At 36.8% G+C, this 27,659-nt stretch overlaps 1 protein-coding gene across 3 annotated transcripts in view; it reads left to right on the top strand.

The window, feature by feature from the left end:
• PRKD1 (protein kinase D1) overlaps nt 1-27,659 on the top strand; it is a 340,125-nt gene that overhangs the window by 110,768 nt on the left and 201,698 nt on the right. The window contains exon 1 of one of the 3 annotated variants that reach the window (XM_043922696.1): nt 9,498-9,519. The exons of the other annotated variants lie outside the window; for them this stretch is intronic. The gene's annotated coding sequence lies outside the window, so the exon portion shown is untranslated. Of the gene's footprint in view, nt 1-9,497; nt 9,520-27,659 lie in introns of those variants that run through there. 3 annotated transcript variants of the gene reach the window in all.

The raw sequence follows: 27,659 nt of genomic DNA, 5'->3' as shown, positions 1-27,659 counted from the left end.
TGCCACCTGGAAGCATTTTCTTGAGAGCTTTGCTAATATCAACACAATGAGACCTATTGAAGTGTATTTTTAAATAACACTGAAACTCCTTTACATGTGTATACTTGTCTATTGAAATACAATCATAAATAGGCCTAACATGTTTTCATCTGGAATTGAAAGGGATATGATTTGTGTCTTGGAACAATGAAGGATTCTTATTTTTTAAAAAAAGGAACATGCTGATGGCAAACATTCAGATATAATTAAAATATGTGAGAAGTTTGTAAATGTGGGTTGAAGTCCTAGCATAACACATAACAGAATTACACTGCTTCATCTCAGAGCCCTACTAATAGAGGTCCCTCATAAATACCAGGCATCAGTGCTTCTGGGGGAGGCGATGGTGAAGAATAAGTACAGTTGTTAGGACACATCTCAATACAGAAGCAAAGGCCCTCTCTTGTTCCATTTGAAAAAAACAAACAAAAAAAACCCCTTCATTTTAGTACTTGTAAATACACTTACATATCAGATCCTTTGAGGACTCTGAAAGGCAGTTCCTCATCTCCAGTTAAGGTTTTGCTTTTCCTTAAGCTAGTGCTGGCGTTTTCCGTGAGTATCTCTGCATATATATTGCATTAGGGATCAGTGAATGTCAGAACTTTCCGAGGTCAGTTTTTGTTTTAATGCTTGTCTGAACAATCTGAACTGTTTCCTAGGACTCATCTAACCAAACAACTGCTTTGTTTATGGTTCTGCCTGACCTGGAATATACTCTGCATAATGTGCTGGCTGTGGTCTGACCACATCAGACTGGGTACGTTCAGTGCATTTCTTCTCTGGCAATGTGAAGGCCAAGCAAAGTGGGTGCATGAAATCTAGGCTTAATGAGAATGTATTTTCATCATTAGTTTCACATCCTAATCTCCCTATTCCTAACCTATTGCTAGATCCTTCGATAAGAACAAAAAGAAAACTCCAAACCCTGATTTAATCTTCTCCCCACTCACTCTCACAAAGTTGCTAATTAGAAGCAAAATGTCCAAACAATCCTGTGGGAAGAAGGAAGAGGCCTAGCAGGGGGCCCAGAGAATCTATAAATTAGGTCATTAGTGTAAGGATAAGCATGACTCTTATCTGTGAGGGCTTCTTAGTATACTTGGTGGAAGTAAACTGTTCTGTCCTCCTGTGGTTGGTGAGTTCTAGAACTTGACTTGCTTTCCTCTCTTGGACGTTTATTTGCCAAGCAGATTGGTCTTTATTCCACGTGTCAGGGTCTGGATGGATGATCCTGCACTCTTCTCAATCTATTTTTCTCCAAATATTACTTCCATGTTCTGAATTTTTGCTTCTCCAGCTTGTTCCCTTTTCCTGTCTTACCCTAACTTCTCAGTTTTCCTCTTTCCTCTCCATCCTCTGGTCCCCTTCGTTGGCAGCTTGCAAGTACTTCTGTCACCTTGCAGTGACACACACTTCCCAGCACTGAGATGTGCTGGTGTTCCAGAGGTCAGAGTCTCTGCTCTGGAGGCAGCCTGCCAGAGGTGGCCTCCTGGCTCTGCAGCTCCCCAGGGTTGTGACTTTGGGCTACTTACTTAACCGCTCCTTGTTGCTTTTTCCATGTCTGTAAAATGGGGATGATGATATACTTTCTACCCCATAGTGTTGCTGTGAAGATTAAATGACTTATTCCATATTAAGCATTTAGAGCAATGCCTGACACACAGTGTTTAATGAATGTTAGCAATTTTTAATGTTTAACTCAGTTAAACAAAATGATCACTGAGCCTCTTATTAGCATCTTATTTTTCTGACAACACCTATTAATATCCCAAATAACTAGGGCTCCTTTGGATACATTTGGAAAATGCTACTCTTCAAGGTAAGCTTAGTGTTGCCATTTTCTCGTTTTCATAGGGGGCAGTTTGGGGTGGAAGATCTAGAAGCAGAATCTCTTTTGCAGCCAGGTCCTTTTGTAAGCATCCCTCTGCCAGTGTGCTGCCTTTGGCTCTTTCTGTTGACCAGTCAGTAATGGATTCTGTCATCTTGCCACTTCAGGGATGCTCTGCTGACATCACCTGAGAACTTGCAAAGATGCAGATCTCAGGCCTCACCCAAATCAACTGACTCAGAATCTGCATTTTAACAAGATCCCCAGGTGATTCTTAAACACATTAATGTTCATAATGCACCAGGCTAATGTTTCTGGGTTTTTAGCACCCAAATTCTGCTCTGGGGAAATAGGAAGAAAATCAACCTGAATTCTATTTTACAACACATAATATTGACTATTTCCACAAGTATAGCAGTTTAAGCCCTACGAGACTTCCTGAAAAACCTATGCTGGCATTCTCTTGGGTGCAATTGTTATTGATTAATGCCATGATTAAAACTGTAGCTTAGGTCTACTGTGAGCTTTAGCTCATTGAAAAAAAAAAAACAAAAAAAAATCTCATTGATCTGAAGTCCTCAGTCAGTCATTCTTACCTTTTCAGAAAACACTTCAGATAAATAGCAATAATCTTAGCAGCAAGAGATTTGTCTCAGGGGACAATCTTTTCAACAATGACTTGCATTGATTAAGTTCATAGTTTCTTAACTGTTCACTTTGTTGCTGTGGTAACTCAGTTTTAAAAATTAGGATGTGTTTTCTTAGTTAGGCTTATGCACAGGGCTGGGTTTCGCAAAGCAGCACATTCGGGCGTCTTCTACTGGTTTGGTACGTGCAGAGAGGTTAGTGCTTCTTGATGTTTTCGAGTTAGTGCTTCCTTGAAACAAAAAGGGAGGGCGGTGGACACATTTATGGGGTAGACAGCATACAGAAGAGTCAGGCAAGTATTTCGATTCTTGGTATCTCTGTCAGCTGTCAAGAAAGGACCGAAAGTACTAGACTGTTAGCTGCAAAACTGCTTTTAAACAGTTTAGTCTTGTCAACCACGCAGAGTAGTGTTGTTAGATTGCCTTGCCCTTTACATATGCCTGTCTTTGTGGGTGGGTGGGACATTTGGAAAATCTCCAGCTTTCTGTGGTTGTGAAGAGTAAAGACTCAGCTTGCTAGATTGGATTTTGACATATGTACCACTAAAGGGTATATTAACTCATTCAACTTCCTCAGCTACCATGCATTCTTTATAATTGCAACCATGATTATTAACAAAGAAATTTACTCAGGTTTTTAATATCATTCACTGTAAAGAGAGACAGCAGAAGTGTAACAGTAATATCACCTGTCTCCTATACTTTGCCTCACAAAAGCGGTCTTTCTAAAATATAATTCAGATCATGTCTGTCCCTCACTTAAAATTCAGCTGTGCCTCCTGTTGCCCCCTGGGCAGAGCATGACCCATTCAGACAGATCTTCTAAACATGCCCCTCTTGTGCCTGCAGTTTCTGCTTTGGATACATAATTAGCCTTTCCCTGCATACAGTGATACTCTCTCAAACCTCTGGACCTCTGACCATTTTGGTCCTTCTACGTAGATTGCACTACCACCCCCCAACCTTTTTACCTTCTTTCCCTGCCTGGTGCCATAGCTTCAGGATTCAGCCAAATGAAACCGTCTCAGTGGATCCTTCACTACCCCCACAGATTGTTCAACTTGGGTGCTCAAACCTCTGCCAAGGCATTTGTCATGTTGTATTAGTCAGGGTTCTCCTGAGAAACAGATCAATAAGGGGGTGTGTGTGTGTGTGTGTGTGTGTGTGTGTGTGTGTGTGTGTGTGTGTGTGTGTGTGAAGGAGTATCTCAAAGAATCGACTTACTTGATTGCAGGAGCTGGCAGGTCTGAAATATGTAATCTATCAGGCAGGGAAACCTCCGTTTTGCTCTTAGGCTTTCAGACACTTTGGATAAAGTTCATCCAGATGATCGAGGGTGATTTTCTTACTGAAAGTCAAAGGACTGTAGATATGAATCATATCTACAGAACACCTTTACAGCAACATTTATATTCATGTTTGATTAAATAACTGGGTACTGTAGGCTAGCCAGGATGACATGTAAAAATATCCACCACATGTGTCATTTTATAATTATGTACCTGTGTTTTCACCCTAGGGTTATGAGTTTTCTCAGTCATAAACAAAAATGCCTTTAAATAATTAAAATATTATTTTATAAATAGTTCAGATTATGAAATAAAAAGCAGGATAGTTCTACCATTTAAATGTATAATCCTTAAAAACTTGAGTCAGTTTGCCCATGATTTATAATAAGGTTATCCATTAATACCTTACTAATATTTTTAATTGAAGGGGAACAATGGAAACAGTATATTTATTAACAATGTTTTAGACACACATACATAGACATACTTTATTAAGTTATTAAACTTGCAGAATATGGGTATAAAAAGGAAAGAAGAAGATCTGTGTAAATTTAAGATTCAGCTTGTTTTAAAATTTAGATATCTGTATCATCTTACTTATCAATATATGCTACCTTTATTTTCATTGATAAGTACCATTGTTTAATAAATATTTATTGCCGGCTTTTTACCGTGTTGTGTCAGCACTGAAAAGGCAATCCCTGTATTTTGATCCTATCTTTGTAATGTAAATTTTTTGAAACTATAGCTCAAAACACCTTTCTCTTGTGAAAACTTCCAGGATTAATTGGTATATTTTAATTTTCCTTTTTTCTCCTTAGTACATGCATATGTGTTTTTTTTAAAATCATTGATATGCTATTTGATACATTTCAAACATCATTTTACACTAATGGTTTTAATCTCTTAATATCAGTATTTAGCATAGCATATGCAACTGGGTTCGTTACCTAAGACCAAATATTGGATTGTCTAAACCCAACCTTTTTGTCTTTCCTGTTACCGTATGCCTGCTTTTTTCCCCTGGCATGCGCGTTTCCCTTAGTGGCACTAGCATACTGTTACTCCTAATCTTGGAGTACGTATCAACCTTACTGGGTCCCTCATCTTTCACATTGAATCAGATGCTCAGTGAATCCCAATGATTATCCTTTCTTTAGGATCTTACCTTTACTTTGGTTGGTTTTGACAACCATCTTTCCAACTAATATTCTTACTACCTACTGTGTAGACTATTGCAGTAAGCTTCATGGACCAGTCACTCTCTCCTCTAAGAAATCTATTATCCTCTTAATTAAGTAATTGTACTTAAAATTTTGATATTCACCATCTCAAAGGAAAATTTGGAGGCTTCCCATTGCCAGTAAAATAAAAACCATTATCTAATCTGGTCACTTACAATGGTCTAAATGGCCAGTCAACCTGTCCAGTTTTCTTGTTCAGTCTTCCTGTGTATGGACATCAAAGTTTGACTGTTTGTTCTAATCAGTATGTACATTTTGTTTCCCCATCTTTGAACCTTAGCTATTTTTCTTTCCATCTGGAATGGTCTACTCAAAATTTTTCTGCCCATTGAAATACTTCTTATCCTCTATCTTTTTTTGTTTTTTCCCGTGAGGTCTCTGGGTCTTTTCAGCCTTCAACATTCAGGAATGATTCAAAGATCTATATTAGGGAGGAATACAGAAAGGGCTGCCATGCATGGCCTGTCAGGCTGGCCTATCCCAAGACTGGCTCAATGAGATGCAGTTTCTGGTTCTCAAATTTTAAAATCCAGAAATTTTGTTTCCCTTCTAGCCAGAGTTACTGTATCTCCTAAAAAACAAACCCCCTGCTGATAAAACTCCTCAAACATTATTTTTGTGAACCAGAATGCCTGTTTACCAGTTTATGATGAGTGATATGCTTTCCATGGCATTGCTTCTCGATAGCAAGGTAACTGTAAAGCAGAATCAGTAGCTAGAAAGTTGCTAAACTGGCTCAGAATCGAAACATAAGGAATTGATTGGTGTTCAAGGATATTCCATCTAGGCTATGGGAAAACCTCATTGCCTTACTGGGTCACCTGATAAGGTTCTTTTCCTTGGATAATTTGATATAAACATTAATGGATCTACAGGCTCTAATCTCTTATCTGTCACTCCAGCTGACTGGGTTACAGTTCTCCCTTACACTTTCCTTCCAGCAGTGTCATTCTCAAGATGTTGCTTTTTAACCTTGTTTTAAATTTAGCAACACTCTGCTCCTTATCAATTAATTTGTGAGGTAAGCCAGGTTTACATAGCCACAGCTAGATCCCTCCACTGTAATGTCTTTAGGTGGCTATTGCATACATTGTGTTTGGTTTTTGACCCTTCATAGGCTCAGAATGTGCCTTTTTTTTGTCTTAAACGAGAATTCTTTATGCATTAGATGTATTCGCTTCTGTATCTCTTTCTTAATGTTTGCATTATGTTTATAAATGTTTGTATTTGCCAACCGGCCTTCTTTACCACTTCAGGTCTAAATTTTTGGAAATAAGGGGCTGTTTTTGTTTTTTTTTTTTAATTTTTGTGTTTTTCCTGTAGTCTCAAGAACTGTGATTTTAGGTTTTTTCCAGAAGTGAACTTTGATGTTTATTTCTTCATTCATGTTTTCTTTCTTCCTTCTTTCTTCCCTCCCTCCCTTTTTTCCCGTCCTTGTTCCTTCCTTTCTTTCTTACACACATTTATGAAACATCTACTGTGTGTTAGGAATATACTAGTGATATATATTTAATACAGTTATAAAAGACATAGACAGTAATAACACTGCACTGCCACTCCTTGATTGCCTTAAGCTCTTTATCAAATCTGTAAAATACCACCACACCAGTGTTTGGGTTTTTTTTTGTTTTTTTTTTTTGCAAATAAGCATACCGAGGTTCAGGAAAATAATGTGATCTTCTTAAAACCATACAGTTAGTGAAAGAGCTGCGATTTCATCCCAGGACTCTTGCCTCAGTTCATTCCGTTTCCCTGTAGCTTATTGGTATTTATTGGAGGCAACTTTATGGGGTAGAGTACTGTGACGGTTATTTATGTGTGTTACCTTGATTTAACTGTGGTGTCCAGTTGGTTAAACATTAATATGAGTCTTGGTGTGAAGAGGTATTTTTTAGTTGTGGTTTACATCTACAGTCAGTTGACTTAAGTAATACTGTGGATGGGTCTCATCAATTCAGTTGAAGGCCTAAAGAGCAAATACTGAGAAGAAATTTTGCTTCAAGATTATAGCATCAGCTCCTGCCTGAGTTTCCAGCTTTCCTGTCTGATTGATAATTTTTGGATTTGCCAGCCTCGGCAACCACATAATACACACATAGAGAATATATACACATACACAAACACACACAACTCTATTGGGTTCTGTTTCTCTGGAGACAAAGATTGGTTGCTTAACCTCATACAGGTCCTGACAATTAAGTAGGCAGAGGTATTACACAGAAGTGTTTATTGCCTTATCTTAAATTCCCAAGTTTAAAAAAAAAATTCTAAATTTAATTCATATGGCATATAGTAATTTTTTTAATAAGGATTGGAGCCAGTGTTCTTATCGGATAGGGAGCACGTATGGAGAGAGAAGGAAAGGGTATGAAGGATAAATGAAATAGAGGCTGAAACAACCTAATGATATTCATGCGATAGCCCTCCAGGGACAGATGTATAAAATTGCTAAAGTCTTTTTCTTTCAAGGAAATCCAGCAACAACAACAAAATATTTTTTTCAGAAACAGGTGTTTTTCCCCTCCTTTCTGATGTTGGCATCTAGCCATATGCAGAATTTGTAGTGTTCACAATTTTACTTGTGGGTTTTATAAGGTAGAACATGTTACTATTTTCCTGAAACATGGTCTTTGCAAATAAGAAGACATGGGAAAGGAAGAAGAGTGATGAGTTTAGGAATCCGGATTTCACTAGAAAAGTAATATCATTACTAGACCCAAAATTACCATGGTCAATCCATAGAAGTCAAGGTTTTTGTTTATTTGGTTACTTTAGAGTAGAGATAACACTCTTTTTTTTTTTTTTTACATTTTCACTTTTTATTTTTTCATTTATTTTTATTAGTTGGAGGCTAATTACTTTACAATATTGTAGTGGTTTTGTCATACATTGACATGAATCAGCCATGGATTTACATGTGTTCCCCATCCCGATCCCCCCTCCCACCTCCCTCTCTATCCGATTCCTCTGGGTCTTCCCAGTGCACCAGGCCCGAGCACTTGTCTCATGCATCCAGCCTGGGCTGGTGATCTGTTTCACCCTAGATAATATACATGTTTCGATGCTGTTCTCTTGAAACATCCCACCCTCGCCTTCTCCCACAGAGTCCCAAAGTCTGTTCTGTACATCTGTGTCTCTTTTTCTGTGTTGCATGTAGGGTTATCGTTACCATCTTTTAAAATTCCATATATATGCGTAAGTATACTGTATTGGTCTTTATCTTTCTGGCTTACTTCACTCTGTATAATGGGCTCCAGTTTCATCCATCTCATTAGAACTGATTCAAATGTATTCTTTTTAACGGCTGAGTAATATTTCATGGTGTATATGTACCACAGCTTCCTTATCCATTCGTCTGCTGATGGGCATCTAGGTTGCTTCTATGTCCTGGCTATTGTAAACAGTGCTGCGATGAACATTGGGGTTCAACATGTCTCTTTCAGATCTGGTTTCCTCGGTGTGTATGCCCACGAGTAGGATTGCTGGGTCATATGGCAGTTCTATTTCCAGTTTTTTAAGAAATCTCCACAATGTTCTCCATAGTGGCTGTACTAGTTTGCATTCCCACCAACAGTGTAAGAGGGTTCCCTTTTCTCCACACCCTCTCCAGCATTTATTGCTTGTAGACTTTTGGATAGCAGCCATTCTGACTGGCGTGTAATGGTACCTCATTGTGGTTTTGATTTGCATTTCTCTGATAATGAGTGATGTTGAGTTGAGCATCTTTTCATGTGTTTGAGATAACACTCTTAATAAACCAACAAATGTTAAACATTCTGTTTTACTCCCAGTGCTGCCTATCCTTGGGATGGTATGGGTGCATGTGTGTGAAGTCACTTCAGTTGTGTCCAACTCTGTGCAACCTTCTGACTGCAGCCCCCAGGCTCCTCTGTCCATGGGATTCTTTAGGCAGAAATACCGGAGTGGGTTGTCATGCACTCCTCCAATGGATCTTCCTGAGCTGGGGGTCAAACCCGCACCTCTTAACAATCTATCTGCATTGGCATGTGGGCTCTTTACTACCAGCGCCACCTGGGAAGCCCAGGGTGGTAGATCACAGTCAAATTGATTAGAAATAACACAGTTGGTAGTAGTTATATTCTACAAAGTTACTTTGAACACTGATTTAGCAAATCCCCAACCACTGCTCACACGGGAAATGCCAGATTGGGCCCTGTAAGCCTCTGGCCACATTTGTCAAGGAATCAGTACGCAATCTTGTTTATGTGTGTTTTTGTTTAAAGATACCGTGTTCAATATACTCGTTGGCCACCACTCTAACTCATGCCTGAATGAAGCTAATCTGACTCACATATTTTTCTCCTTCAGGCCCATTGCAACTTCCTTTCTTAGACTCAGGCACACTCGACAGCACTTATGCATTATGCTTCGGGGACACTTTAAACAATGAAATCATCGAAAGAAGCACGATGTGAAGGCAGAGCTTCAGCTGGGGATGTGCATGTCAGGTGACTCAGAAATTTGCTGCTCTATGAAACACCGAAAAGTGTCTGCAAATGACCATAGAAGCATCGTGAATACCGGCTTGGGGGTTACAAATACATTTCAGCCAGTAGGTGAATTTACAAATACAGACTCTGCAAATGATGAGGATCTATGACTACTATCTGTAAATAGTTTGGGACTTTCTGGAAGATCCATATATTTGTTGCAAAGCCACTCTGTAAGAGAGTACAGTGCTGCCCAAGCAAGTTGTTGAACTTCTAAACATTCTATGTTCATTTGCAAGATACTTTAATAAACATTTTTTAACAGTAAACATTTTTAAACCTTGCTCCTGCAACCTTTTAGAAAGAGGAAATAAGTGTTATAAATAACACAACTCCAAATATAGCGATAGGCTTTCCTCAGGAAACCCTAGCAATTTCAGGTGTCTGTTTTGAACCACTGGCATGGTTAATAAAATCAACAAAAGTAAACAGTCAAAATCTGAGCAAAGTAATTTGTTATCTTTTTCGAAATATTAGCAGAGAAGCAATTTTTTTTCCACTGATTTACAAAGTTAATTCATTAACATGTCACGTGTTTAACCACATTAAGACAATTTACTTGTTTAATTGAGGTTTTCACCTTTTAATGATTTTTGTCATATTGAAATTTGCCAAGAAATTAGCAAGTCTACAACTTTGACGCTTGCAAACTGTTTATGTGCTTTTAGATTGATGCCAGTCCTTTAATTATTTATTTTTCAAGCACTTATGTACAAATTTCTGTGCTTTAAAGTCCTGAGTTAGCAAACTAGGGTTATTCTTGGCTTAAGTAGCTGCCACCTCATGGAGATACCGCCCCCCCCCCGCTACCCCCCCGCTGCGCACCCAAGAAAGAGGAGTAAAAGGGAAATCTGCTCATTTATAGTTCAGTTCAGTTGCTCAGTTGTGTCCAACTCTTTGCAACCCCATGGACTGCAGCACACCAGGCCTCCCTGTTCATCACCAACTCCCAGAGTTTTCTCAAACTCACGTCCATAGAGTCGGTGATGCTATCCAACCATCTCTTCCTCTGTTGTCCCCTTTTCCTCCTGCCTTTAATCTTTCCCAGCATCAGGGTCATTTGAAAAAGTGAGTCGGTTCTTCACATTAGGTGGCCAAAGTATTGGAGTTTCAGCTTCAGCATCAGTCCTTCCAATGAATATTCAGGACCGATTTCCTTTAGGATGGACTGGTTGGATCTCCTTACAGTCCAAGGGACTCTCAGGGGTCTTCTCCAACACCACAGTTCAAAAGCATCAATTCTTTGGTGCTCATCTTTCTTTATGGTCCAAACTCTCACATCCATATATGACTACTGGAAAAATCATAGCTTTGATTAGACAGACCTTTGTTGGCAAAGTGATGTCTCTGCTTTTTAAAATGCCTTCTAGGTTTTTCATAGCTTTTCTTCCAAGGAGCAAGTGTCTTTTAATTTCATGGCTGCAGTCACCATCTGCAGTGATCTCAGACTCCCTAAAAATAAAGTCTGTCACCGTTTCCATTATTTCCCCATCTATTTGCCACGAAGTGATGAGACCAGATGCCATGATCTTAGTTTTCTGAATGTTGAGTTTTAAGTCTGCCTTTTCATTCTCCTCTTTCACACTCGTCAATAGAAGACTTTCGTCAAGACTGGAGAAAGGAATGGCAAACCACTTCAATGTTCTTGCCTTGAGAACTCCATGAACATATAGTTTAACTAGAGTAGAATTAGAACTCAAGGACAGAAGTGGATCGGCTCAACCACTGGTGAGATTATTACCAAAAAAAAGGGAAGAAGAAAAATGAGAAATCAGTGATACATAAGACGCTTTGAATATTTCATTGTCTTTGTTTCAACTAGCTCATTATACACTGAAATGAAAGTTTAGGTTGTTGTTTCTTTGTTTGGAAGAGATACCGCCAACTACTTTTCTTAGCTATTTGATAAATTAGAATGGGAGAAAATAGATCTGTGTTATAGAAAGTAGAATTTAGTTTAGACTAGTAGAAGGGGATACTATCAGAGGACTTTGGTTATGAATATTTATAACCTGAAATACATATATGAAGTAAATTAGAGAAATTAGCATTGGCAATAATCAGATTCATATAGTGACACTCTGACTTGGAGAGAATTATATTAGGTAGTCAGAAAACTTAGATCTATTGCTGCTTGAAATTATGTATACGTGGATCCCTAATGTTCTGGGCTTGAATTTGAAAGACTCACTCATCAAGATTTTTAGACACATTATATTTGCTTTTGCAAATTAGAAGCTCCAACCACAGATGCAAGTATACATTGCCATGTGTGGAATTAATGCTTCAGACAGCTTATGAATATGTATGTGTATTGGTGGCGCTTCTGCTACATAAGTCTGAAAAGCAGTGGGAAGTGGGTGGATCTGCGTGGAACTGCATATTGCTGTCAGAAAAGTGCAATTCTCAAAGGAAAAAAAATTATAGGGGCAAAATTTCATTTCAGACATGTCTTGAAAGACATCACTTTTTCCAAAAGAGGAAAGCTGATATTTGTCCATTTTAATTGTTAAAATTTCTGTTGACAGTTTCATAACAACTTGGAAATGATCTGAGGACAATTCTTTGTATTTAAGTATGCATACATCTTCACGATGGTTTCTAGAATGCCTTAAGTATTAATATGCAGTAAGATTCGGATGATATTTAGCTCTGTAGTTACAGTTGTACCTGATTGAATGTCTCCATTCCTGGAATTGATGGTAACGATAACCCTATATGCAAAACAGAAAAAGAGACACAGAAGTACAGAACAGACTTTTGAACTCTGTGGGAGAAGGTGAGGGTGGGATATTTCAAAAGAACAGCATGTATACTATCTATGGTGAAACAGATCACCAGCCCAGGTGGGATGCATGAGACAAGTGCTCCGGCCTGGTGCACTGGGAAGACCCAGGGGAATCGGGTGGAGAGGGAGGAGGGAGGGGGGATCGGGATGGGGAATACGTGTAACTCTATGGCTGATTCATATCAATGTATGACAAAATGCACTGAAATGTTGTGAAGTAATTAGCCTCCAACTAATATTAAAAAAAAAAAAGTCTACAAAAAAAAAATTTTTTAGTGTGAAGGTTTGTTTCTATATGTCACCGGGGTTTTGGTATTAACTAGTGATAATCTCAAAACTCTTTGCTTTGGGGAAAGAAAAGGAAAGTAAATGGTAGTGCAGTTATAATCTGTCTGTTTTATGGTCTCCCACCTTGATCCTGATCCCTGGACAGACTGGGGAGAAAAGGACGGGAGAGCTGGAATGAATGGCTGCTCCTCCAGTGATGTGTATTTCTGCAGTGGTGGATATGCCTTGAGATTTCCTGAGTTCAGTGGGACACAGGATCTCCACCAATTGATTGAGGCCCCCATGTGCAGTTTGAATTAATTACCCATTACAGTCAGTGCAAAGTAGCCTCTTTCATACAAGTTTTAGATGTTTTGAGAAACATTGTTACTTAGTGACAAGTTGGTTTAAAGTGAAAGCTGTGTGTTAGGCACTCAGTCATGTCTGACTTCTTTGTGACCCCCGTGGGCTGTCCATGGAATTCTCCAGGCAGGAATACTGGAGTGGTTTGCCATTCCCTTCTTCTGGGAATCTTCCCAACCCAGGGATTGAACCCAGGTTTTCTGCATTGCAGGCAGATGTTTTGCCATCTGAGCTACCAGGGAAGCCCCAAATTGGTGTAAGGGTGCGGCTAACATGTAATCACATCATAGTTACATGTTTTATATGTTCTATTGGTACAATTCTGATACTTCAGACAGACATTTGGATAACCATTCCTTCCAGAAGACGTTTTAAATGTCAAATTGAACTCGTGTTAATAACATCATCCTAGAGCTGTGTTTTATTGAATTAAGCTTATTGTGCTTGATCAATCAATCAAGATTTTAATTTATCACTTACATACAGATAGTTGATTTACATGGCATACTAATATTCTCCCTAAAAGACCACCTGATACAACTTTGCTTTTTAACCTGTTCTGGGATACGTGTCCCTCAGGAGATTTCCCATTACTCCAATATCATTTATGAAAGGGAGAGGAGCACTTGGCTGTTGCTTTTGGTATATAGTTAGATTTCTGTAAATTTTAACTACTTTGAAAATAAGGCTGGCCTAATTGAGAGTTATTAATAAAAGTTTTATGGACAAAAATTATTTTCCTATTATTAGCCCAGGTCATCATTTTGTAATGCCCTTCCTCATTAGAACTTTACATTGGATTAGGAAAATATGTTGTCTTGGGACTTTATAATTGTTAAAAAATTTCCATTGTGTTGAAAACAAAACAAAAAAACCCCACACAAAACTGTCTTGCTTTTTCCTCTCTCTGCCCCACTAGCTGTTTTTTGTTTCCCTTGGCAGTGAAACTCACAAGTCTGTACTTCTTTTTTTTTTTTTTTTTCATTTATTTTTATTAGTTGGAGGCTAATTACTTTACAATATTGTAGTGGTTTTTGTCATACACTGACATGAATCAGCCATGGATTTACATGTATTCCCCATCCCGATCCCCTCTCCCGCCTCCCTCCCCATCCCATCCCATCCCTCTGGGTCTTCCCAGTGCACCAGCCCTGAGCACTTGTCTCATGCATCCAACCTGGGCTGGTGATCTGTTTCACCCTAGATAATACACATGTTTCGATGCTGTTCTCTTGAAACATCCCAGCCTCTCCTTCTCCCACAGAGTCCAAAAGTCTGTTCTAAGTCTGTACTTCTTGTCTCTAGTTTTCTTTTAATTGTCTCCTAAACATTCTTTAATCAGACTAAGGTTCCCACTACTCCACCAGAAATCGGACCAGGTTCGTCTTGACCTCCCGGGCCCTATGCCTTGCACTGGTCAATGTTTTGGTGTCTTACTTGATCTACCCCAGAGCGTCAGAGACAGTGTATTATTGTGGATGCCTATGACTCATTTTTCCCTCATTTTCTTTTGCCAGACCTCTTCACATGGGAGTGCCTGAAGGATCAGTACTTAGTCCTCTTCTCTCTTTTATTTGCACATATCACTGGGGACATCACTCAGTCTCATGACATTAAATATCATTTATAGGCTGATGACTGCCAAATGCATGTTATTAATGCAGAACTCTTTCCCAAACATTCAATTTTTCTATTTCAGAAGCCATCGGAATTTCTGGTTCTGCACCCTAAAATTTCAACAGACCAGTTTTGCATCTTCCCTGAAAAAGAAAAAGCCATCTATAAGATGATAAATAAAGAGCAAAATTCTAAAACATTCATGTCATTATAATTAAACATTCATTCTAATTTCTGTATTCAGGAATTGGAAAATTTAACTTCAGATAGACAAACTAGAATCACTCAATTCAGGAAAACATCATACACATTTAAATGATTTTTATGCATACTTGTTGATTGCTGTTTCATGTTTAAAGTTATTTATCTAACAAACTAATTCATACCGACATAATACACCATGTAATCCTATTGGGAGATATCATTTAGCCAGAAAAATCATTTGCTTGTGTAAAAGAGTGTTACAAATACACATAGCGCTGTTACTTATATATCAATAGATAAATTAAGGAATATAACATTTATAATTAAAGAAGAAACATATGTACTAATTATGACCAGCTAACACATTTAAAATGATCTTAGTACCTTATTTGTTTGGTTTTTTTTGCCTCCATTTGTAAGTATTATACACTTTTTCTTATCTACCAATACAAAAGTAGCTTACTGTTTTAACCAAGTTGAGATATACAGTCAACAGTATACTTCTTTTATTTTCAGTTAAAATGATAAGCATCCTAGAACATTTTGTGTCACATATCTTAAATGGTTATTTTAATACCTAGAATTTGGTAGTATTCCAAAATATTGTGTTTATCATTGTTAACTACTTGGTCAGTTTTGCTATAATTTCTCACTAGAAAATAACTAATTTGAAGGCAATTCCAGATAACTTTATTTCAGTGTTATTCACCAAAATGTTACTCATTCACTAAGTTACACATGTACTACTTGTTTTGGAGGAAAGACAAGTTAAAGTGAAGATTTCAGAAAATGTTTGTTAGAATTTAGGATGAATATTAGGTGAGAATATAGTGAGAATATGTTATTTAATGCACCATTTACAAAGCTGAGATAAGAATATAGTAGATACATTTTCCCTATATCATGTGATTCAAAAAAGGAAGACATATGTAATGTACAAAACATTACAAGTTACATATATGTATATAAATGTTATGTTTAAAAATATAAAAATAGAAAAAATATAAAAATTGATAAAAGCAAAATGATTTAGGGATGAAATTTTCTGCTTTCTCTGTATTCAAAATTGTAGTCAATTTAATAACATGAACAACTATTGATGAAGTTGATAACTAGGAAATTGATATTGATGTCATTTTTGAGAATGCAAATTATGAATGATATTCAGAGGAAACATAGATGAAAATAAATTTTCATATAAGTGAGAACACAAATATCAAAGTTGGAAAGAAAAATATTCATCTTAATAATATTACAAAATGTAAATTAAAATAAGTATGGGGTGTGTGCTACTGTCTGAAATTATTAAATAACTAAAAATTATAAATCCATTTTAGATGAAGCTGTAGGGATATATGTGAACTCACACATTGCTGCTAGTATTATAAATTGGAAGAGTTTATCAGTATATTGGGAAGACTGCCAAGTGTGATCATACCTTTGATTATCATTTAACTTCTGATTCTAAGACTTTTACTCAAGAAACTAACCCCCAAATTAAATATAGTGGCAGAAAGAGAAGGGGAAAGAGAGAGTACCTAATTTTTTCATGTATTTAAGCTGCTTTTATTTCAGTAAATTAAAAAATTTTTCTTTATAATGGAGTATAGTTGATTAACAATATTATTTTAGTTTCAGGTACAGAAAAGTAATTCAATTATACATATACATATATCTATTCTTCTGCAAGTCATTCTCCTGCTTAGGTTATTATAGAATATTTAGCAGAGTATCCTGTGCTATACACAGTAGGTCCTTCTTGAATATCTGTTTTAAAATAGCAATGTGTATAAATTTTTTATATTTATTATGAAGATGTAGTATAAATTGATGAACAGCCATATTTCAGTAAATTTATCAGCATGCAGCATTTTGTCTGCACAATATTTATAAATATCTAAGAGTCTCTATGTAGAAGGGTAGTGAAAGGAATAGGCTAAGGAAAAAAAAAAACAACCCTAATAATTTACAGATAGTGTGAGTATGAAAGTTGCTCAGTTGTGTCCAATCTTTGCGATCCCATGGACTGTCCATGGAATTCTCTAGGCCAGAATACTGGAGTGGGTAGCCTTTCCCTTCTCCAGGGAATCTTCCCAACCCAGGGTTCAAACCCAGGTCTCCCACACTGCAGGCGGATTCTTTACCAGCTGAGCCACAAGGGAGTTTAGTATAATTTAGCTTTGTTTATTTCTTCATTAATTTAAGATTGTGCCTATAATAACTGTTGCATACATTAAAAAGAATTCATATATTAAAAAGAAATGCACTTACTTTTATATACTTAAGTATATTCTACCATATACTGTAATATATAATATAAACTATGGCCCTATTTTGTATGAATAAAATTCAAATTTGAAAATAATTTAAAGTAATTTTTTGAAATTCAAAGTCACCTCTTTGAATATTAGCATGTTAACCTTAAATTGCAAGTTTTTTATTTGAACCCCAAATATCTGTTAATATATCTGCCTTTTATGGCAACAGAACAAGCTTAACCACTTTTGCACAGGAGAAATTTGCAAACTGCTAACAACCTGACTTAAAATGGCCACAGCAAAAATCTGTATTGGAAGGAACATTTGATAGTAAACTCACAGCATGACCTGTGAGTTGCCATGATTAGAGAAGGTACTCCTCTAGATTGCTTGTTTCCTGTCTCTCTTTAGCATTCCCATGAATGCAAAATAAACCCATTCGAGAAATAAAAGTAATATTATGTGTTTAAGAAAAAAAAAACACACCTTATTAAATTCTCCGTCTCATGTTCTGTTCAGTTCAGTTCAGTTCAGTCAGTTGGTCATGTCCAACTCTGCGACCCCATGGACTGCAGCACGCCAGGCTTCCCTGTCCATCACCAACTCCCGGAGTTTACTCAAGCTCACGTCCGTAGAGTCGGTGACACCATCCAACCAACACATCCTCTGTCATCTCCTTCTCCTCCTATCTTCAATTTTTCCCAGCATCAGGGGCTTTTCAAGTGAGTCAGTTCTCTGTATCAGGTGGCCAAAGTATTGGAGTTTTGGCATCAGTCCTTCCAATGAATATTCAGAACTGATGTCCTTTAGGATGGACTGGTTGGATCTCCTTGCAGTCCAAGGGACTCTCAAGAGTCTTCTTCAACACAACAGTTCAAAAGCATCAATTCTTCAGCACTCAGCTGTCTTTATGGTCCAACTCTCACATCCATACGTGACTACTGGAAAAACCATAGCTTTGACTAGATGGACCTTGTTGGTAAAGTAATGTCTCTGCTTTTTAATATGCTGTCTAGGTTTTTCATAGCTTTTCTTCCAAGGAGTAAATGTCTTTTAATTTCATGGCTGCAGTCACCATCTGCAGTGATCTTGGAGCCCCAAAAAAGAAAGTCTGTCACTGTTTCCATTGTTTCCCCATCTATTTGCCGTAAAGTGAGGGACCAGTTGCCATGATCTTAGTTTTCTGAATGTTGAGTTTTAAGCCAACTTTTTCACTTTTCTCCCTTCAACTCCTTCCTTTCAGCTCCTTCAGGTGACTTATACAGTTGAGTGTTGGAGACCAGGTTCAGTTTTCAAAGCTTAAGCAACTGAAAACAAAGGGAACATCCCCCACCGCAACCAAAAACAAACCAAAAGACCAAATTTGTACTCTTCTCTGTTTGAATCAGAAATATCCACTGTTTACGGATATGATTTTTTTAAACATTGTACCTATTTAAGTGTAAGAAACTTAATTGTTCAAACAAACTAGTGTTTTTACCTTCTTAACTTTCCACAGAACACACATTGTATATGTAGCTGTGATTTTTTTTTTTTACAGGATGGGATGTGGGTTTTAGGTACACAAGTATCTTAGAACAAACCAGATTCTTGATAGTGGCTTTTGTTTTCTTTAAGGAGATCTAATCTCAAATTTACCTGAAAGGGGGAAATAAGCAAGTGAAGTGTTTCTTTGGTTATTGTAGTTTAGATGATTTTTAAATAGTTTGCTTCTTTTATTTTTCATGTGGACAGTTTTTTTTCTTGCCAAAATTTAAAGATGACTACTGTATAATGGGTATAGAATTTGATGTTTTTTTAAATGCAGTTCCATTTCCTATTCTGCAGAAACACCTACCATTTAAATAAAATTACAGTGCTCCTACAAGCAAAAAATAGTCTTTTGTTATCCTTGTATATTTATGCATATTTTGTTTTTATATTAACCACAAGAACTTTCTCCAATTTTGGCAGCACTAATAATCTGCAGATTCTCATGTTTTTCATGATGCTAGTGGGAAGTTAAAAAAGACTGATTTGTAGCTGTTTCTTTATTGCCATTGCATTCTCTTTTTGTTTTTGAAGGCATTTTATTTTGTGATTAGGTCACTTTTGATCCAGTGAATGTTAGAAGGATGTTTGCCTTTTTTAAAGCAGTGGCTTCAAATTGGCAGCACTTTAATGTTGGCTGTTTTACTAAAACTTTGCAAAGTGATTTTGAATTAGTTTTCCTGTCTGCTTTCCATCATGTCATTGCTTTCTTTGCAAGTATTGCTGTGTCCAGGTATTTGGGAGTTGGTTGAAAGTTTCCATATAAGATAATAAACTTTTCTTTTTCCTGAGTTCTTCAACAGTGTCATGTTCTGGCACTTAGGATGTTTTAGCAATTTTCCTGGCTGCTGCTATTACTAAGATGGCACATTATTTCCTCACATTTTTTTGACCTAGTTATCATGGTCATCAAATTTCATCCTGGTCAAAATTTCACAAGCTCGTACTGTGCCAAGTATTGGCCTTGGAAACTTTAAATATTGAATAAAATTTTTTTCTACAGAGGAATTACTCATAATAACATTTGAGATAAATTGATATTGGAACATTTGAAATATTACTAATATTTGATAATTATACTAACAAAGGATCTCATCCTACCCAACTCTGTAGGGTTACAGTACAAAATTTGGACCTTCTGAGTTTATAGAAGGTACTTTGTTTTAATATTTCATGATGTAGTCTATGTTTGGGATTAAAACTTACTTGCTTACTAGGTTTACTGTGATTCAAGTCTAAAGTATGGATGTTCAGTTATAAAACCAAATGGCATAAGAAGTTTGACATTTTTTATATTTTTGTGTTAGAGTAGAATTTGGGGTATTCTGAAGGAACTTTTTGTAATTTGTCTCCTTGGGAGGAAAACATGAGCAGAGACTCATTGTTATGATCTATGACACGGAGATTCTTTTTCATGGGAGAATTAAACAAGGTTTACTTTTAGGATGGCTAAAATTAAGATAATTTACCATACTTATTGTTGGTGAGAACATAAAGAAGTAAAACTCATACACTGCTGGTGAGAATATAAAATGGTACATTCACTTTGGAAAACAGTTTGGCAGTTTCTTTAAAAGTCATATATACCAGCTACTCCATTCCTGGGTATTTACCCATGAGAAATCTGTTACATCTTGGTATGGTATGTCCATACCAATTATTACATACAAATACCTACAAAAGTTTGTTTGTAGTAGCCTTAGATGTCCATTTCAGTAGGTGAACGTAAAAACAAACTATGGTGTACCCACACAATGGAATAGTACTTGGCAGTGAGAAGGAATGGAGTATTGATAATACGGTAAAATATGGATTTAGCAACTGAACAACATGGATGAAGCCCAAAATAATTATACTAAGTGAAAGATGCCGCACACATAAAGTACATAATGAATGATTCTCTTTGTAGAAAATTTCAGAAAGTGCAAGCTAATCCATAGTGCGGAACTGTAGATCACTGGTTGTTTAGAATGACAGGGTGGGGGGAGCTAAGGGGGAAATTAGGCAGGAGCATGAGATGTGATGCATATGTTCTTGTCTCGGCTGGTGTGAGCTTCTGTAATACAATAGGGCAGACCAAGTGGCTTGAACAATAGAAATTCATTTCTCACAGTTCTGGAGGCTGGGAAGTCTGAAATCATGGTGCTCGCATGGCCAGGTTCTGGTGAGGTCTCTCTCCCTGGCTCGCACACAGTATTCCTTGCTGTGTCCTCAGATGGTGGAGTGAGACATCATCTCTTTCATGTCTCTTCTTATCAGGGTCACTAAGCCCATCCATGAGGACTTCATCCTCATAACCTAACTACTGCCCATAGTTCTTACCTTCTTGTACTGTTACATTGGGGATTAGGGCTTAAACATATGAACTAGAGGATGGCACAAACATTTAGTCTATAGCAGTTCCTTTGGGATAAAGCGTATGTTTTTTATCTTGATTTTTGGTGGTGATTTCAGTGAGGTATTCATATGCCAAAACTTCTCAAGCTGTGAACTTTCTATGAGTGTCATGTATTATGTCAACTACTCCTTAGTTAAGCTGTTAAAAAAATTTAGAAAAGTAATACATATGAAGGCATCTACCATGTTGCCTGAGAGATGGCAATCTCACAATGCATGGAATTAAATGAAAAGGATAAAATGATGAAGTGAGCAAAAATCAGTTTCACTTTTACTACTAGAAGAAAACAGTTAAACAGTAGTTTCTCTTGTGGTGAGAAGATTTCTGTGTGTATTTCAGGCTTGTTGTATACACGGATTCTTATTTATTTCTGTGTTTGCATCCATTGAAGCCACCCTCAGCCTGTTTTAGTAATTTGGTTGTCCACACACGTGAATGCATACACTAGCGGGCCCTGGGCTGTACTGCTGAAGCTGAGTTCACTGAAATGGCCCTTGAAAGGGGCGCTGCATGATGGAGGGATGCAGAGGGCAGAAGTGAACAGGTCAAGGATGCTAAGTTTCTCAATGGCTTGATGCAAACTGAAGGAATGAGGGACCTAATATGATTGGCACTTCTTGACCACAGCCCAAGCTCTTCTCTTGACTGAGTAGCATAGTAGTAGATTCCCATTTGAATCTCAAGCAACATTTTGGAATAGGAGAACTAGAACTATTCTGGGAAGACACACACTGTTAATCCTCTGATGAGGAGAATCTATAATAATGATAAGGACAATGAACGGACAGTTACAGACTCTAAGCCCCTTTGTTGTTATTCGTCATGCAGTGGGCAACATACTAGCACATCTGGATTTATTCATAATATATTCTAAACTTGCCTGGTCTGGAGGACTAGAAAGATCTAGAGCTGAATGACTTTAATTGTGTCATACCATCATCATTATCACCACCATTTCCCTGCATGGCTGCTATGTTCTGGGACCCAGGCCTAATGCTTCTCAAATATTTAATTTTCACAGTAGCCCTCAGAAAAGACTTCCTGGAAAGTCCTTTTCTCCCGTCCCTCTTCCCAGATTAAGTTGGAACTTTGTTTTATATGATTTCATAGCATCATGTATACTTCTGTAATACTTATGACTATTGCAGTCATAAAATGGATTACTTGATTAATATCTTTATCTCCTATAGAATGCGGAGCTGGATATGTCTTGTCCACAGCATCTTGTACATACCTAAAGCTTAAGATTCTTTGTTGAGTGAGTGAATGAATAAAATATCATAATATTAAGTTTTATAATATGGGAATAAAGACCCTGTGATACAGTGATTCCATGTTCTGTTTAAAGATGATTAGTCTAGAGATAATCTTAATTTTAAACAGTGAAATAACCAAACAGAAATATGAGCTGTGAGTTGGAAAACAAGAATTGAGATTGAGAAATTGGGATGTTGTAAATAGGTTAAATCAGAGAAATCCTCTGAGTCTCGCTAGTGCCAGGGATTGTTAAACTCAAGTCAGTTGATGAATACCTTTATCACTGAGAGGCATCAAGTATTTTGTTCAAAAAGCAGAAGTAAAAACCTAATGGTATTATGGCATATGATCTGCACATTGTTTGAATAAATTACAAGTCTTCTGTTAAATTACAATTGGCAAAGTAAATAATAATTATACTTTATGCATAATATACATCTTTCTTTTTGTTATAATATGCTCTCTCAGCCAAGCATACATCATTAGCAAGTAGATGTTATGTATCTAAAGATACATATCTAAAGCTACAATGCAGGAAACTCAGGTTCGATCCCTGGGGCAGGAAGATCCCCTGGAGAAGGAAATGGCAACTCACTTCAGTATTCTTGCCTGGGAGATCCCATGGACAGGGGAACCTGGTGGGCTACAGTTCATGGGGTCTCAAAAGAGTCAAACATGACTTTGTCACTCAACAACATCAAAATCTTTAGATACAACAATACTTGATGATGCTTCTAACCAGTTTTCATCCTGACTATTAAGTAGTGAAGAGTTCCCAAACCAAATGCAGCAGAAGATAATTTAAATATTAAAATTGTTCAAAGGAGAGGTTCATAGTCATAATTCATCTAAAATGTATAATGTATACTTTACATGATATAAAGTCAAATTCTGTACTTTGCTTCAGGAGTGTTTTCTTTGTTGTTAGTAATACTCAAAACTCAGGAGGAAATCATTAAAGTAAAATACTCTTTAAGATAAAGCAGATGACCCAAAATGCATTTATGAATCAGACCGGAATATACTAATGCAAGAGCTCTTGAAAGCAGAACACTTGGCTAAGACACAGAGAAGCATTGATAGTGGTCAGAAATGTTCACTTGTACTTTAGAGCATCTTTGATAGCATCTCTTCTCCATTGTCCAGAACCTTCTCAAAGCAAGCAGTTTTTCTTTTTTTTTTTTAGGCTTCAACAGAAGTGAGCCTCATGATAACACTGTCTTAGGAAAGCAAATATTTTTAGATACTCAAGGAATATAAGGGCATTAAGAATGCATAGTAGGTATATTTCTGGATACATAAACCGTATGGATATTCTTGATAAGACAAAAGAAAATGACAATAAAAAAATGAGCACTATAAAATGGTCATTTTATAGAAGTGGCTGCAAAAGTAAGTCAGATACCTCAGTGCATTTTCCAAGAATATTCATAGATGATACGATTGTCTCCATTTCAGTGCTTTTCAGAAAGAATATGCTGACTGCTCTTCTTTCCTTCGTCAGGTTATTCAGTAAAAGTGTGTTCTATGATTATGTTATGGAAGTGTTCCTATAGACTAAAATCTCTGAATGTACAACATATACTTTAAAAAAATCCCAACTCTAGTCAAGCACTTTAAGCCCATTATGACCTTATTCCATCTATCCTTACGTGTCCCGTTCTTCCTGCGCATTCACGGCCTGTTCTCCAGCATGTGCCACAGTCATTACCATCCCCTTGTCATTTTCATGCTCAATCCTACTTTCAGTACAAATGGAGAAGGTTTTTGGTTTTGTGATTGGTTCTCCCATGAGCTTATTATTCACATCATAATTTTTTTTAGACTTTGTTCATATTTTACCTTTTCTAGGAACTCTTTTTCACATAATCCAGCTCAACTGATCTTTTCTTTCTCTGATCTAATATGTATGGTACATAAAACTTACTACTTCAGTTCTCTACTGTTCCTTATGAATGTATCTTAGTTTGTGGATTTCTGGCTTGAAGTATGAGGCCTTGGGGGTGGAGGCTTTAGTGACTCCTTGGTCATATGGTTGGTTTTCATTAAGCATGTAGTCTTGAAGTAGTCAGTTTGGAATAATTTCTGGATTGTAGGAATCTGTCTCATTGTCTCATGGCTAGGCTGTGGTCCCTTATCAATTTACTTTTCTCAAAATAGGGAAAATCAATGTTTGAAACTAGTGAAAACTTGGAGTAATTTATTATGTTTCTTTCTGTAGAAATAACACATCAAATGTGGTTGAATTATAGAAGTGTATATTTATATTTTTTAAAAGAAGTAACAAACAGCACAAATGGCTGTGATGAGTACAACTATTCATCAGAAAAATAGATCTGATCATAATTTCCATTATACCAAAGTATACTTCCATATACCAAAATGCATACTCAAACACATAATTATGAAATGTATGATATGTAAGGTATAATATATGAAATGTGATTTATAATGTGACATATAACACATACATCATTTATTGAGAATTTTCTGTAATATACATAATATTTAATAATTTATTAATAGGACTTTTTGTTTATGTTCATATAGGTAAATAAATTTCCTTGTATAATAGTCCATACCACTGTCTTCCTATATACTTGTATATAGGTATGTGTATATGGTATATAGCTTCTTTGTTAGTTTCCTTAATAAACCAGTGAGTTGGGGGTTGAGATAGTAAACTGCTGCTTTTTTCCTCATTAAGTAAAATATAGACTCTTCCTCAGGAAATGTTTACATAAATTCCAAGGGACCTTAGATGTTCCATATTTTAAAAAATATGAGAAGAAAAGAGCACCATATGGAGTCCCTCTGGACATATCCCTGCAGGATAGACCCTGCAGTGGGGCTTGGTTTCCCCAGTTGGTGATGTGTGAGAGCTCCCATGGCCTGCATTTCTGTCTTTTTTTCCAAGACTCTTATCTGTTGTCGCTTCTGTTATTTCCTGGTATTTGTACAAGTTACTGTAATGCTTTTAGTTTCCTTCTTATCAGCTAACATTTGGCCCAGGTTCAGCATTTTGGAGTGTGGGGGGCAGAAGGAAATGTACAGGTCAGGGATTACAAGTGACTTGGTCTCCCAGATTCAGAATGGTGCATATCAGGCTTGCCCTGAGATATAGGTAAATTAAGGATGATTATAATAGAGGGAGAGCATCTTTTAAAACTGGTTTCAGAAAGTTAAAGGCATAGCATAATCCAAAATAAAGAACATCCTGCCAAAAAACAAGGTATTTGAAACTAGTTTCATAATGAGATCATGGAAGAGGTGGACTGTTTGAATGACTTGCATGGTGTTCCTTGATGATAAAGAGAAAGCAGAGGTACTTAATAATTATTTTACTTAGATATTTTCTTTAAATCAAGAAGAAAGAGCTTCAAGTTCTAGAGGAAGAACAAAACTGGCTAACAGGACTTTGATGTCTTAAAAGATGTGGAAATAGTTAGCCCTTTCGTAACAAAGATGTTTTGTCTTGAGTCCAAGATTTACCACGCAAGGGATCTTGGAAAATCACTAATCATCTTTACAAAGAATTGAAGAGTTCTAAGTGATTAAAGATAATTTTCCAGAGGGGTAATAGAAGAATTTATAAATTACCAATTAATTATTGTAATCTCAACTTTTAGCAGAATTTCAAAAACAGCTTGTGAAACTGTGAGCACTTTAGCAGTGATTAATAGAAGGTGGTTCAGTGTCCAGAATCCAAGAGGAAATCATGCCATACCAACTTGTGTTAAATTAATTAGACAAGGAGTCATTAGACTGAAGTGGTTTGAGTGCCTTAGTTGCCTACATAAACAAACCCAAACCAAGGTTTAGAAATCAAAACCTAAGGACAGCTAATCATAAAGAGCAAACAGGACTTTCCCAAATAAGGCAGCAGTTTATAGCCAATGGCGTCATTACACTATAAAAGTCTTTGTCTTCCCTATAAAATCTTGCCCCTAGCTCCTGTCAGTGAACATCTCCTCACCACTTCTTGATTTACATTGTCCTGTTTCAATGGATTCTTGCTTCAGTTTCTTTATCTTTCAACAGTTGACACCTCTTTTCAAACAGTTATTTGATTGGGGATGCAGGGAATTTTGTGTATGTGGTGAGTCTGGATTGTTTTTACAAAATTTCTTTTGATATTCTTACAAAGTAGGTGGAAAAGTGTGGACTTCCTGGAAATGGTTAGCTTAGTTCTTGGTTGTGAAATTAACCCACCAAGGACTGTTGTTGAATGGATCAGCGTGTCTTCCAGTGGGAGGTTCCTAGTTTGTTGCAAGGTTCCTTCTTGGGTTTGCCCTATTCACAAGGTTATCAGTGACTTGGATAGACTCGAAGACCTGTTTGTCAGTTCTGTTTATCTAAAGTCCTGGAATGGGTAGTAAAGAGCAGGGAGGTAAGAAAACAGTCAGGATCAGATGAAGTTTGAATGCTGATTCCAAGGCGTGTTACTTTTGTGATTTTGTACCTCTGTTTCCTTACCTTGAAAATAACAAACAGTTTTCTGTGTTACAGACAGTAGGTACTCATCAAATACTAACTAGTTTACCTCTTGCTTAAAAGAATAAAGCTAAATATTTCAAGCTACTCAAAAGTTGTTCAATAATAACTATTATTAATAATGACTAATTATATAATAATAATGACTATAGAGTTGTATTATATATAAATATAAAATAGATATAACTTTATTGAAATTGATCACTTATACAAATATAAATGTGTGTATGAAAGAGAAAAAGAGAAATTCTGAAGGTTTGCTTAGCTTCAGACAACACTATAATAATTCTGACAAAAATAGGGTTGATTCCAGTCTGCATTAATAGTAACATGGTGGCGATATGATGTACTATGTTGAGCTTGCTCACTTTATTTTGGAGATAACCTTGACAAAATTGATTTCCGTCCAGTGATGGATCTTCAAATCATGTTGCTTGAAAAACAGCTGAAAAAATGGAGTATGTTTAACCTGAAGATAAGAAGATAGAATCCTTTCTCTCTATCTCTTATATAGAGATATATGTATGTATGTATGTGTGTGTATAATATATATATGTGTGTATGTGTGTGTGTGTATAATATATATATGTGTGTGTATATATATATATATACATCTCAATCTGCATGAGGTTGAGAGCTTGAAGATATTTTGCATGGTTCAAAAATGCACATGGGCGAGGTGGTGGGACTACTTATAATAAATAATTACAATATCCTTACTATTACTCAGATTATGGATTTTGTCCCATTGAAGTGTGGGTTCACTGTTGCTGAAGGTTTTCAAGCTGGGTGAGCATTCCACAGAGATGAATTGGGTAGTATCATTGTATAGGTTTGAGGACGCTCTTGGAGTTGGAGAAACTGAACAGGTTGCTCAGGAGGAGCAGGAAGTCTGGGCGGGTTTTCTGTTGCAGGCAGAAAA

Source organism: Cervus elaphus, chromosome 13, assembly GCF_910594005.1.
Source record: "Cervus elaphus chromosome 13, mCerEla1.1, whole genome shotgun sequence".
Taxonomy (NCBI): domain Eukaryota; kingdom Metazoa; phylum Chordata; class Mammalia; order Artiodactyla; family Cervidae; genus Cervus; species Cervus elaphus.
This window is presented reverse-complemented; position numbering and strand designations above follow the sequence as displayed.